The following is a 15,187-nucleotide window of genomic DNA, read 5'->3' as shown; positions in this document are numbered from 1 at the left end:
AGGAGAGTACAAGCCAATGAGGCTGATAAACATATAAACTTTGTAGTGTGCAGTTCTCCAGAGCAGTACTTCTCACCAGGGGTTGCACATGAGACTGTCCTGGGGAGCTTCGAAAATCTGGATACGCTGGCTGTACGTCAGAACCTCTGGGGCTGATGAGTCCTTTCTAAAGCTCCCAGGCAATTTCATTGAGCAGTCAGTTTGGAGAATTAAGTATGAATGTATCACCTTCTTAACCTCATTCTTTTAAACTTTGAGAGAAGCCTTTTAAATATGAGTCTGAATTTAAAACACATGCAAATTTTAACGTGGGGATCACAGAAGCGGATTTGGAGTTCTTTTCGCACTGTTTCACTGACGGAGAAGGGGAAGAATTAGGAACCAAGATGGTGTGACTTTTGGGCAAGAAAGCAGTGTGTGAAAACATTCTTAATTCATTGTGATACTTCAAAACTCGGTTTCTTAGATTGGGGGAAAGAAACATCTGAGCAGACAAACTTGTTTCATGGCAGGCTGTGGAAACGTGCTCATCAGCATGCCTTGTAACCCAAGTGTGAAAGAAGTCTCATCAAGGCCTGTTGTATTTTCTATGTTGGCACCAGCAGTGTTGATTTCAGAAGCATTCACCTTTTTTTTTGGTTCCAGATGATTTTCATTCATTTGCATGTTCAGATCAGAATAACTGTTCTGATTAACTTATTTTCTTCCTCTTGAAGATATTGAAGAGGTAGAACTAAAGCTACGCCAAGTGCTTGAATGTGCACTTGCAGGACCGTTTCTCTGTATCTTCTGTGATGAAACCTTCATTTTGCCAACCAGCACTTGGCTTCACATCTTACTGGCACTTCTCCTCCTCAGAAAGCCACCCCACTCATTCAGAGCTCAATAGCAGGGTTGGGGTTTTCATGCTTCTGAGATATGATTGGCATTCAGAAGCTCACTGAAACAAGCCACAACAAAACAGAAATCAGTGCCAAGGCATTTTCCAGTGAAGGCTCTCCCGGTCCTCCTCACCATCTTAATGTCACCTAAGCATTTTAACACATCATCTTCTAAACCATTACTTACTAAAAATTATTAAGTGGAGATTTTGAATTCCTCATTTTTATTAATTACCATAAATTTTTTTGATCTCATTGTTTTTTAGGGAAGAATAACAAACCCATGTAAATTTATTAGGCAGCACATATTTAGAGGATTTTTTTTAACTGTGCTGAAATTGTAGTTTCAATCAGTGAGATTCAATATGCTTTGCAAATAATTGGTTTCCATAAATATTGTTCCAAGTATGTTGGTGGCAATGATATCTGATGGAGAGATTATAGAACAATAAAAATGACAAGAGTCATGCTTAAATAGAAAAGATGATTTGCCAAGATTATTTTGGGCAGTATTACCAAAATCATCTTGGGCGTGACCACCACTGGAATAAATACCCACACTTGTAGAAACCCTGCTTGTTGGACTGCAGGTCAGATTTCGAGTTGGCCTTCTGTTCCTAACAATGATGAGGGATATTTTTTGGAGCTCATGGTTGCTTTTCATGATACCTAAAAAGGCTAAGCTGTAGGGATGCCTGGGTGGCTCAGTTGGTTAAGCATCTGTCTTCGGCTTGATCTGTCCTGGGATCAAGCCCCGCATTGGGCTCCTTGCTCAGCAGGGAGCCTGCTTCTCCCTCTGCCTGCCGCTCCCCCTGCTTGTACTCTCGCTCACTCTCTCTTGCATGTGTGCACTCTCTCTAGCAAATAAAAATAAATAAAATCTTAAAAAAAAAAAAGGCTAAGCTGTCATTCAGACATTCCTACTTTTTTTTTTTATGTCTTGTCTATAAATTTATCATGAATTTTTCTAACCATTTTCTGAATCAGTTTATATTTTTCAGTTTAGGCTACAGGTTCAATGGGGAAATTAAAATGTACAAATGATACCTTCTTCAAATATCCGCATTTTCTCAGGATTTATATGACTTCTAAACACATAATTCATGATTTAATGAATTACTGTAATATGTTTTATTTTTATCAAAGTGATATTTGGATAGAGTGTTTAAGTCAAATACTGCTATAAGGTTTTTAAGGAACAAAGAGTAGCCCTCAGATATTACCTCATCCCAACCCGGATTCCTGCTCCAAGTCTTTCAATTCAATGGTTTTCTCCTATAACTTACATCTATATTTCTCAATAACATGCATATAGTGCTATTTTTTGATGTTTCTGTTCTAGTCATTTCATACTGGCTTTCCACGCTGAAGGATGATGACTTAGCTCTCTAAATCATCTCTCTCAGACAGAGACTATCTCTGGACACACACACACACACACACTCACTCACACTGCTAGCCTGCACGCACTCCACACGTACTCGCCCTCTCTCCATCCTCCCAATGTTAATTATTGCACAGTGTTTGGTTAAGTCCATATTTAGTATTTACATCATTAGGACAGTTACTATTCACAGATGTCCCACACATAGTGTATGATGGTTACATTTCCTTTCTTGTACAGCTTGTTGTTTTTCCTGGCATTAATATACTTCAGTTATTTTGTTTGCTTGGTTAGCTATTTTTTTACTGAACAGTTAGCCTATGGCAGATGTTGTGCTAAACACTTTATAACAGAACAGCACTTTATCTCTTGCACTTCTCCTGTGAGGTAGGTATTCTTATCATCCCCATTTTACAAATGAGGAAACTGAGTCACAGAGAGGTTGAATAACTTGCCCAGGTCAGAAAGCCAGTAAGTGGCCACCTGGAGATGTGAACGCAGGCAGTCTGACTCCCCCTTAAACACAGCAGAATACAAAAAGATGTCTGAAGCTTTTGAGGCTAGAGGCTTGAGATAAGAGTGCTGTTATTAGTGAAAATGAAAGATCTGGAGAAATGATCTAGCCTGGATTTTTCTTGGCAAATGGAGAAGGAGGAAATGAAATTTTGGACATATTAGAATGATGTATGTCAGGATATAAAAAGATCTGCTCTCCGGACAGTTAGACATACGAGATTAGGGTAGAAACTTGCACTGTGGATACAGAGTGGAGAATCTTTAACACAAAAAAGGTAGGCTAAGAAAGTATGCAAGTGCATATACAGAAAGAAGAGTAGAGAAAATGGAGTTGAACTTTATGGTAAATACATAGTTAAAGATGGGAGAAAAGAAGATAAAGCTAAAATCAGAAACAGTCATAAAGGTGGGAGGAGAATCAGAGTAGGGCTAAGACCTCGGCTAGGAGACACTTTCCCAAAAGATGAGCACAAAATAAAGACAGTTAAGCCTTTCAAAGAAATAAAGGAGAGAGATGAATGAGAAAAAAACAGATTTGGGAAGTAGGTGGTGATTGGTGACCTTTCAGAAACTATTATAAATATTAAGTGTAAACAGAGGTAGATATTACTACACTTTGTATTATTTGCTTGTAAATCTTATTTTGTTTCTGCGATGTTATCATTTGTTTTGGGTAGACAGAAAGAGTGAATTGTTTCTTTTCTTAAGTGCTTCCAGGTCAAGCCCCCAAAATCTTGCCCAGAGCTTAGGTACCAGCGAAGTCAGAGAATCACAGAATGTCAGCAAAGAGAAGGACCTCAAGAGTTCATCCTGATTCATTTCAACTTATTTGGGCGCGGGGGGGAATTGAAGCACAGAGTGTTTGAGTGACTCCCATCAGAGAAAGCTCCCTGAGTTGGGCCTGGAGGTCTGAGCTGAATCTGGGTCCCTGGCTCTTTCTGATGTGTCTCAATGTGGCTTTGCAACAACAGATGGAGTCAGCTAGAAGACTCACACTCTCTTCCAACTTCCATATATCCAGCTTGCTCCAATGCCATATCATGGAGGGAGACCCTAGACCCAGTGAAGAATATTTTGTTTTTTGTTTTTAATCCCCCATTGTTGAATCAGAGCATTGAGCTGTGCCTGGTTGGTTTGGTTCAGCGCTTTGGGTACCTCAGAGTCCCGTTTAGATATAATAAGAGCATATTTAGAATCAGTAGTGTCAGAAAGAAATACATATTCTTTCTGGAAAGGGATATCTATTTAAAGACTTTAAAATTGTGACACATAACTTGTAGCATTGAAAAATATTGAAAATAACGGTGGTTGAGATTTTAAGAATGAATTTTTGGATAATCGTGTGTGGTTATCACATCACCATAGTGACCAGCTGCTGGAGCCAGCCCTGGGACTGTTCTACCTTTGCTGCTCCCACAGGAAGCGTGTGTCACTGTTTCAAGAAGAGACTGTAAGCTAGTTTGTAACATAAAAGAACGTGACTGCAATTTCAAACAGCGGCCATGCTCCTAGACCAGTGAAGGCTTGGGGCTGCGCTGTGCAGAGATCCGTGAAAGTGTGATCATGGCATTGTGAGCTTGCTTCAGCTCTGTGTGTCTTCGACTGGTCTGTTCTTGGCGGCATTGAAGAGATTAAGGCAACTGAAACCTGACTTCATGGACGACATTAGATAAGGGGTGGAAAGAATAATCTGTTCTATACTTTGAACTTAGCCTTAAGGTTGCTACTTAAAAAAATAAAATGAAATGAAACAAAACCAAACCTAAAATACCTTAAGTACTTTTGACACCATTTTTATCTTTCTGCTCTCTGTGAGACATTTTCATTTGGCTGTACCTCTCTAAAACCTGAATCTCCACAAGGAAGCCATGTAGCAATTAAATGCTGTAAAAATTGCCTCTGTCGCAAAGGTAAACCCGGGGAGCTATTGCTTAGAATTCTCAAGGAGCAAATTGTAGGACTGTAATGTGCTGGTTTTATCACGGTGCGTTTATTTGAAGGTGACTGACAGCCAATGTGTTTGCAGCAGCAACACATGACATCATGTAAAATACATGAAATTCTCCAGGCCAGAAACACAACACATTGCTCGATTCGCCTAGGGCAGGACCATAAACCATTTTTCTGAATATTTTATGCTGTCTCATGTTTTTTTTTCTTTTAAGTAAATATTTTTCAGCTTGTAGAGGGCATATGTACTCTGTGTCGAGAATTTGGAACATGGAGAAAGGTACAAATCCTACCAACCGTAGTATCTTCTGTGTTTCCTAAAGTGATGATATCACTCTCAAATATGTAAATGAGAGACTTTTGTGAAGAACAGAATTTTTCTTTTGTTTTACATTAAATATGTGTCTAATATCACAAGCTTAAGGAGAGAGATTAGCCCTTCCGACTGTTCCCATTAGCTGTTTCTTCTGTCCAAAATCTTTTTTTTTCTCGTCATTCAAACCTGTAATAGAGACTAATACTCAGAAGTGGAGTAGATAGTAGAAGCCTAAAATATCCTATTGATTTAGCAGTGTGATGGCAAGAATAAAGGACACTGATATTCTTATTACTACTGCTACTAAACCCTCTCCCTGAGCACTTAGCGTCGGCCGGCAAAGCGCTAAGCACTGCCCATGAATTTTCTCCCTGGGTCTTCACAAGAAACCTACCGGCTCTATCCTCAGTGACATCATATGGATGGATTAGTGGAAGCACAGAGTGATCTATAACATGCCCCAGGTCACAGAGCTGGTAGTGAGGGAACTCGGATTCAAACTCCCTCCTCTGAAGTCCTTATACTACCTCCCAGTGAAAGGAGCGGAGGAGAGAAGTTAATTTACTGAGTTTCTCCATCGCATAAGACACTGTGCTGCTTACTTCCCTTACGGACCCCATTCAAGCCTCACAACCTCCATATATCCAGCTTGCTCTAAAGCCGTATCATGGAGGGAGACCCTAGACCCAGTGAAGAATTTTTTGTTTTTTGTTTTTAATGTATTATGGGCATTTACGAATGTGGAAACTCAGGCTTAGGAGATTCAATACTTCATTAGAAGTCACACAGCCGAGAAGTGGTGGAGCTAGGAAGTGACTTAGCTTTCTGTTTCCAAAGCCGTCATTTCTAATCAGCCACACGAGAAAATTATTTTTATGGTTCTTTTCCCACATGGATTTATAAGATGAAAATTGTTGCCTCGTTTAATAGATTTGTACAGAATAATATACAAACTGGATTTGAAGACTCTTCAGCTCCATCGATTCACACCAACTCAGACGTTGATATCCAGCTTGGAGAATTCCACCAGATTCACCATCAGGCCCAAAGATTCTATTGTATGCACAATCTCATGTCTTGAAATTTTAACGTGTAATCTCAATTTCAAATAAATGGGAAGAATAGATTGGACACTCCAGCCTAAAACAACATTTTTAAACTGTACAGGAGGATTTCAAGCATATTGCTGAAGTTTTCGCAGTCAACAGTGTTCTCTCATTTACTGATTCACTAACAAATGAAAAATCAATGGGTTTGTCATATTATGTAGAATGTACTTTTGTCTATTAAATAATTTTTATTTTTAATTAATTTATTTTAAAGATTATATATTTGGTGGGGTTTTTTTTTTTTTTTTTGACAGAGTGAGAGAGCATAAGCAGAGGGAGCAGCAGAGGGAGAGGGAGAAGCAGGCTCCCCGCCGAGCAAGGAGCCTGATTTGGGGTTTGATCGGAGGACCCTGGGATCATGACCTGAGCCGAAGGCAGTTGCTTAACCGACTGAGCCACCCAGGTGCTCCTGTTAAATAATTTTTAAAAGAAATTATATATAGTAGAGGGAAGAGATAGGAGACACCTGGGGTAAGAGTGGTATCCCAGTTTGTTCATTCAACAGATAACTAGGTGCCGAAGATAGAGCAGTGAGAAAAGCAAAATCCCTGCTCTGGGGATTACTTTCTAGTGGCAAAATACAGACCATAAGCATAAGACAAGTTGATAAGTAGTAAGATGGTGTGTTGTGCGATGGAGAACAATGAAGGAGGATAATGGGAAAGGGAAGTGTGGAGTGTAGGGGAGATTATTGTTTAAATAGAGAAGTCAGGAAAACAATAGAGAAGTCAGAGATCTCCCGGTGAAATGGAATCTATATTTCCTGCCTTATAGTGATGTTATAAGAATGTGGGATCAAGCATTCCAAGCTCCCTGTGCAGAGCATAGAGGAAGCTATTGTTATATTTGGTAGATGAGAAACAGATGTGGATTAACGAGGTCAGTTTCACTCAGTTACTTCTAATTGGCAAAACTAGGATTTGAACTCAGATTTTCTGACTCTAAAATCTGTGATCTTCCCTTTCACCTTGCAGTTGTGCTGTGTCCCAGGGGTGTTGATCACTCTTGGACAGACACTGAAGATAGTATTTGCTTGCAAACTAAAATAAATGCTTATTTTTCATTTTCAAAAAATTTTCTGTGTGATGCATTTGTTTTGAAAGTATATTTATTGTAATTTTGTATGTGTCTGTTTAGATGTATTTTAAAAGTTATAATCTCCAAGGATGTGGATTGATTTATATTAATGTGTAACTAATGTTATAGCTCCCTTTACAGCCTCTCAGGTTTTCATCTTGTTTTTAAAAACTGAGTGCAGCGTGCCTGGATGGCTCCGTTGGTTAAGCGTCTGCCTTCAGCTCAGGTCATGATCCCAGGGTCCTGGGATCAAGCCCCACATCAGGCTCCTTGCTCTGCAGGAAGCCTGCTTCTCCCTCTCCCTCTGCCTGCTGCTCTCCCTGCTTGTGCACTCTCTCTCTCTCTATCAAGTAAATAAATAAAATCTTTAAAAAAAAAAACAAAACTGAGTGCAGTTACAGGAAACGCATTTGAAATGATGGCATAAGTCAGCCCTAAAGGAATAGCAAAAGTCCTGGGAGTAGTCTTGTAGGGTCCTGTCAAGATAAGTAAGAGCGGTGATTTAAAATAAAGAACTAATAAAGAACTAATTGTGCTAATGCCATTATGGTATAAAAATATTGTTAGATTTGTCCCAGCTAATTTTTATATTTGGCAATTCATTAAATTGCTCTGAAAAATTGCAGCACCAAAGAAGTGACAGAGAAAAGTGTTTTATTGTATATAATCAGAGTTCAAGATGACATATAAAGAGTACATTCAGTTATAAGGGAAAAAGCAGGACGCCAATATAATTGGCAAACATATAAACAAAATGTCATCAGAGAAGTAGGCCTATTTAGGAAACAGTAAAAATGTTTGTGGTTGCTAGTAATCATAAAATGCAAATTAAAAGGCAAAATAAGTTGTTTTCACTCAGATGAGTTAAAAGAAATGATTGAGAAGGTATAATGAAAATGGTATTTTTATACTATGCAAGTGGGAAGATGAATAATGCAACCCTCTTGAAGAACAGTGAGGTGGTATAAATCAAGAGCCATAAAAACAGCCATAGTATTTTTTTTTAAATTAACGTATAAGGTATTATTTGTTTCAGGGGTACAGGTCTGTGATTCATCAGTCTTACACAATTCACAGCGTTCACAATAGTACATACCTTCCCCAGTGTCCATCACCCAGCACCCCCCCATCCCTCCCACCCCCCCTCCACTCCAGCAACCCTCAGTTTGTTTCCTGAGATTAAGAGTCCCTTATGGTTTGTCTCCCTATCAGGTTGTGTCTTGTTTCACTTTCCCCCCCTTTCCCTATGATCCTCTGTCTTGTTTCTCAAATTCCTCATATCAGTGAGATCATAGGATACTTGTCTTTCTCTGATTGACTTATTTCGCTTAGCATAATACCCTCTAGTTCCATCCATGTTGTTGCAAATGGCAAGATTTCATTTTTTTGATGGCTGCCTAATATTCCATCGCCACATACTCTTTATCCATTCCTCTGTTGATGGACATCTAGGCTCTTTCCATAGTTTGGCTACTGGGGACATTAAAAGAGCCATAGTATTTTAACTAGCAAGCCAATTTATTGAATTTATCTCGCAAAACTAAACTAAGGGGAAAACCTTGTTGAGGAAGATGTTCATTGCAGTATTACCTTTAATGGCAAAAATATTGGAAGAAAAAATAGCCTATAATAATATCATACTAGGTAAATTAGGGAAGATCTACTTGTTAGAAGATTGTGTGACTAGTAGAAATGATAATGAACCTCACATGGCAACACAGAAATGCCTTAGATAGAATGTTGAGTGAAAATATGAAATAGAATGTAGGCTGTTATAACTCTATACAATTATGTACAGAATACCAAAGAGAACATATAAAATAGGTTGTAACTTCTTTAAGGATAGTGAGATTACGTAGTTCCCTCTCTATTTTTCAAATGTTCTGCAATGTTGTTATAATGCTTTAATAATAAAATTTTGAATTCATAGTGTATAAATGGTGTATAAATTCTTCACTTCTTTCCAGGGTGACTCTAGCATTGGCTGTAAATATGAAACTTTCTTCCACACCAGTATTTTCAAGAATGGCATATTCTCATGCAGTATGTGGTAAGATGCATCATTTCCCTCTGAGTTGGGCTATATTTTCAACCTGTTTCCTCTATGAAATTAAGTTTCCACGAGAGACCTCATGGTCACTGTACATAAGCAGAAATTAACAAAAAGCCATTATTTTGAAGTGTCAAGTGCTTTATATACCAGGATGTTTTTATACATTTACAACTCACAAACAATCAGCTTGATTACAGCTCTGGGATTTTAAAAATGCATGGGACAACATCTTCATATGCCCAGGAGACACTTAAACATAGAGGTTCAAACACAGAACTGTTTATGAGGGAGGTCGTGGATTTTTTTTTTTTTTTTACCAGTTAGGAAAACCATACTGTGGGTGCCAGAAGAGCAAAGCTTTCATTCCTTGGAACATGAATGAATATCACTTTGTTTCTGTCCTTTACCTCCTAGATCTCCTAAAACTGAACTTGGAGAGAAATCCGCTTTGTGGGTTAAGCCGAGAATGGTGTAAATAGCTTGAACGCAGACACTGATGCTGTATCCAATTTCACACAAGATTCCACATTCCTGACCCTTTCTCCTCAAGTCTGTGTCTCTTCCTCTGTTCCCTATCTTGATTCATAGTTTCATCTTTCAGGAATTTACCTAAGAGAAACAGCTCAGAGTTATTTCAGACTCCCGTCTCCTTCATCCAGAGACCATCACTTGTCAGCTAAACTTCTAAAATGCTCCTTGAGTTGATTTCTTCTGTATTTCTACATCTGGACTACTGTATTAGCTTTTGATGGTCTTTTACCAGAGTTATCTTCCCCAGATGGTATTAAAAATTGTTTTAGGGTCACCTGGGTGGCTCAGTTGGTTAAGCGTCCGACTCTTGATCTCAGCTCAGGTCTTGATCTCAGGGTCGTGAGTTCAAGTCCCACGTTGGGCTCCATGCTGGGCATGGAGCCTACTTAAAAAAAAATGTTTTTTTACTTTCATATAAAATATTCTTTGGTGGCTCTTTACTGCCTGCAGGAGAAGACCCAGATTTCTTTTAACTTGAAAAATTAAAAGCTGGTAACTCTTCACCCACCTTTAATTCTCCTAGCTTTATTTTTTAACTTTCCTTCCCTTTATGCACTTCACATCTGATTCAGACACAGCAAACTATTTTAATTTCCTCAGTCCAGAAGGCCTTTGCTTGAATATCTTTCCTATAGCACATTATAGACATTTGGCCATTATCTGCTTATATCTGTCTCCCTCACTAGATTGTCAGTCACTCAGGACAGAGACCATGTCTTCTTCATCACTGTATACCAAGCAGGAAACAGAATGTAATAAAAGGAACATAGGTTCTGTGTTATCTTTCCTATAGCCTCCCATAGATAGCTTTCTTAAAGCAGATGGGCCAAAGTTATATTTTCTGCTAAGATCCCAAGATAGAAAGAATCTGTGTAGGTAGAGTTGAACCCAATATTTGGACAGTCACCTGAGTTGAGGGCAGAGCTGACTTCCACTCTGGAGTATTAAGGAGCTTAACCAACACAGGCATGCACCAACAGTTAGAACTGGACCAAAACAGGGGCGCCTGGGTGGCTCAGTTGGTTAAGCGACTGCCTTCGGCTCAGGTCATGATCCTGGAGTTCCGGGATCGAGTCCCGCATCGGGCTCCCTGCTCAGCGGGGAGTCTGCTTCTCCCTCTGACCCTCCTCCCTCTCATGCTCTCTCTCATTCTCTGTCTCTCAAGTAAATAAATAAAAAATCTTTAAAAAAAAAAAAAAAAGAACTGGACCAAAACATTTCAGTTAGAAGAAACAGAATATAGAAGAAATAGGCTCAGAGATGAGGGATTTCTAATGCTCTCATTTCGTGGAAAAATAGGATATGAGGGAGCAGTAGAGAAAAGGATCACTGACTTATGGAAAAGAGTGGAAGATCTGAGGTGTCTGATCCCTGTCTCCTGGTGTTCACAGGTAATCCCTTCCCCTTAAATGTGGGTAGAAACTGTGATTTGATTTTAACCAATAGAACATGGCACAGGTGATTGCATGTCAGTCTCATGATTGCATTACATCCTGTAATACTCCATCTTGCTAGTAGACTCACTCTCTCTCTTACCTGGCTGGTTCTGAAGAAATAAGGGCCATAAATTTTATAGCCGTACAGAACAGAATGCTGCCAACAACCTCTTAAGCAGGGAAGAAAATTCCCCCTAGCTGAGCCTTCAAATAAGAATGTCACCCAGTTAGTGGTGGGGATTAAGGAGTGCACTTGTCACTTGTTGTGATGAGCACTGGGTGATTAAAGTAAAAACTAAGAAAAAAAAAAAAGCAGGTCACCCTAGTCAGCACCTTGATAATAGCCTTGTGAGATTCTAAGCAGAAGACCCAAGTCATGTCCACACCTTTGGCCCACAGAAACTACAAGATAGTAAGTTTGTGTTGTTTTAAATCACTAAGTTTGTGGTGATTTGGTATGCAACAATAACAAACAAACACAGATTTTAGCATCTGGAACTGGGATGCTGTTGTAGCAAATACCTAAAAATGTAGGAGGGGCTTGGAAACCAGACAGTATGTGAAGTCTATAGAAATTTTAAGTGTCATGCTAGAGAAGGCCTAATTTGCTTCAAACAGGTTGTTAGTAGAAACCTGGGCTTTAAGGACCCTGTCAGAGGGTCAGAGGATCCAGAAGGCAGTGAGGAGCATGTTACTGAAAAATGGAAGACAAGGGATTCTCATTATGTAATAGCACAAAGTTAGAAAAATTGTTTCTGGCAGTTATGTGGAAAGCAGAAACATAGCTGAAGATATTTCCAAGCCAAGTGTTAAAGGCACTTACAGGAAAATGTGTGAGAAGAGAGAGAGATTGTGGAAAGAACTATTAAATATCAGGGAACCAGGACTTGATGATTTTGAAAATTCTCTGTCTCTGCAGATGATGAAAGATGCTAGAATTAAGGCAATGTGATCTCGAGACAAAGCTGAGGACGTGACTGTACAACCATTTGTTTAATCTTCAGATCAAAATGTCAGAGTATTCCGTCACACAAAGGTCTTTTCAAGAGATTAAGGGTTTCCTGACAGATCCTCTCAATCAAACCCTAGGGACTCTAGGAAGCTTTAGTTTGTTGTTCTTCAAGCATCTCAATGGGAGCCAAAGATAGAAAAAAGATTATCTTGGAAAGATCTGTGGGTATAGCTTTCATCTCATGGAATGAGCCCATTGAAATCCATGGGAGACACACAAAATTTTTGAGAAAATTATTTCAGCAGAAACACTTCCATTTTTCGTGGAAAGAGAGTACAAATTGAAAGGAGGCTGTTGGACTCCCAACATTTTCCTGTCAGCAAGGAGGCTGATAAAACTTGCTATCATTTATGAAAAAGAAAAGATGATTCAAAGGGCAGAACCAAGATCCCAGATGACTGGGCTGAGAGCCATGGAGAATTACTGAAACTTAATAAAGGAACTCCCAACTTCTGTCTGGCTAAACTGATTTTTGAACTGCTATGGGTTGGTAACACTTTTTTACCTTCCATTTCCCCCCTTAATGAACTGGAATGTCCATAGCTGTTTTCCTTCACCTATCCCACCATTGCATGCTGGGTACGTTGGGACAGATAACTTTAGTTTCACGGATCTGCATATGGAGAAGAATTGTTTCTCAGGAGCTACGCTTAATAGATCATAACCAGGAGCCTAATCTGCACCTGGATCTTTTTTAGATGTTGAGAGTTTGAATTTTGTGCTCGGGCTTTAATGCATCGAGACTCTTGGGAATCTTACAAAGAGAAAATGTTGCATGTGGAAGAGATGTGAATCATTGATGGCCAGAGGGTAGACTGTGGCAAACAGACTCTAAGGTGCTCCCCAGGATCCCCATTTCCTGATGTTACTACGTTTTCCTGCAGGACCTATGACTTGATTCTAACGAATAGAATATGGTAAAGATAATGGGATGTCACTATAGTGATTTTGTTACATTGTACTAGATCCTGTCTTCCCAGTAGACTTTTATCTCTCTCCTCACTTGCTGTTTTTAGTCTCTGTAGCTGCAAGGAAGTGAATGCTTCCAACAACCACATGAGTGAGGAAATCAATTGTTCCCTAGTTGAACCTCCAGATGAGAGCCCAGCCCTGGCCCGAGTCTTTGTGTTGCAGTAATTAGTTACTTAGCAATAGAAACTTAGTACCTTAGCATAGGATGCAAAAGCTCCTGATAATCTCCACTTTCATCCCCAGGTATTTGAACAGTTCAATTATTAAGTTTTGAGGGGGAAACAATTGCATTTTATCTTACTAAGCTTTGTCAAAGCCTTCTCGAGCATTTTATTAGTTTTCTATTCAAAGAAGTAAAGAATTATTAAAGCCAGTTTTCCACTCAGATTAATGTTCTACTTTCTTCTCTAGCCTTCTATATCTACCGATCTTCGCTTCCAATCCGAGCTATGTCCAAAGCACCTCTGCTAGTCTAGGTTCATGTGGGAAGCCCTTTACTGACATCAAATGCTTTTAGATTATCCAGTGACCCATTTTTATTTTAACCTTTTTCTCACTTTATAAATGTGTGAGAATTTCAGCATGTCTTGTGGTGACGTTCAGTGAATTGTAACTATTTATGAATGTATTATGTAAATAAATATTAATCAGAATATTGTATGCATTTATTGTCCATTTTGTCCTTGACAATAAAATGTAAAGAGAGACTATGGAAAAATATACTGACTCTTGATGTTCTCTACATTGACGTAGGGTAGGTGAGAGAAGCAAAGCTATTTCTTTGGACATACTGAACCCAATAGTTTGACAAATTTTAAAAGTAAAATAAATGCCTAATAATGGTGCACTCTTCCTATGATTCTTTTCCTTATCATCTCTGCTTGCTATTTTTTTAGATATTATAATTACTTCTTCCTGTTTTTATGTCTGTCTGTGCCACCATATATCCCCTTGACTAGTTTTTAAGTCAGTGGAAATTGTGCACCTTGGGATATAAGAATGAAATTGAGGAAGACTTAAGTAAGTTATAAATTACTGTGATCAGTAACATTACATTATAGCTTATTTACTACTATACAAGGACTTCATAAACTGTGCTTTTAAAAACTTCACTTTCAGTGAAATAGATTGATAGTGTCACATTAATATTATTAATAATTTATCACTAAATGATATATACAGTTTTCTAAAAAGATAAGCGGAGCTAATGACTGTAATGAAAGTACATGCATGGAGAGGGTGACTATTAGGTTTATACCTTGAGAACCCTGAAAGATACCTGTTTCAGTTCTCTCATTTTGCAGATGAGGAAACTTGAGATCCAGGGAGCTGATTGATTGAAGTAACATGGGCTCAAGGGCTAGCAGGTTGTAAAGGACACCGACACTGAGAAGCATCATTCCCATGGTCTAAGTTTAGACCATATGAATGGTGCCCCTGAGTTTCCAGTGCATTGTCTGCATGACTGCAAGTTAGTACAACCCTGTGAGTTCATGCAACTTATGGGACCAAAATGCAGATTTCTGAGATCCTGGGCTTGGGGCTCTTTCAGCTCTGCTAGCCTGCCTTATATCTTTTGTGCTTTTTTGATTCTGCTTTTTAAAAAACCTAATGATTAACTACCTTTTTCATGACTTTTAGGTTTTCCAGGATGTGCACTGTGTTCGGGCTCTCATGTGGAATTCATGCAAAGAAATCAAAAGAGCCCTTTATGACTTGAGCTATGGCCTCAGGCTAAATCCTTCCCACATTTGTACCTTTGTATTCAGAGGGACACCACCAAGTCTATTACAGATGAAAATGAAGGGTTTGAGGAGAATGAAGATCATGAAAAGGTAAATGTAATTTTCAAAAAGCTTTTGACATTATGGATTTTAAATTAATACACATTCCTTCTGTTAGCTAAATTTTTTAAAAATTTTATTTTATTATGTTAGTCCCCATACATTA

Source organism: Leptonychotes weddellii, chromosome 12, assembly GCF_054177405.1.
Source record: "Leptonychotes weddellii isolate Sample4059 chromosome 12, ASM5417740v2, whole genome shotgun sequence".
Lineage (NCBI taxonomy): Eukaryota > Metazoa > Chordata > Mammalia > Carnivora > Phocidae > Leptonychotes > Leptonychotes weddellii.
Note: the sequence above shows the minus strand (reverse complement) of the source record.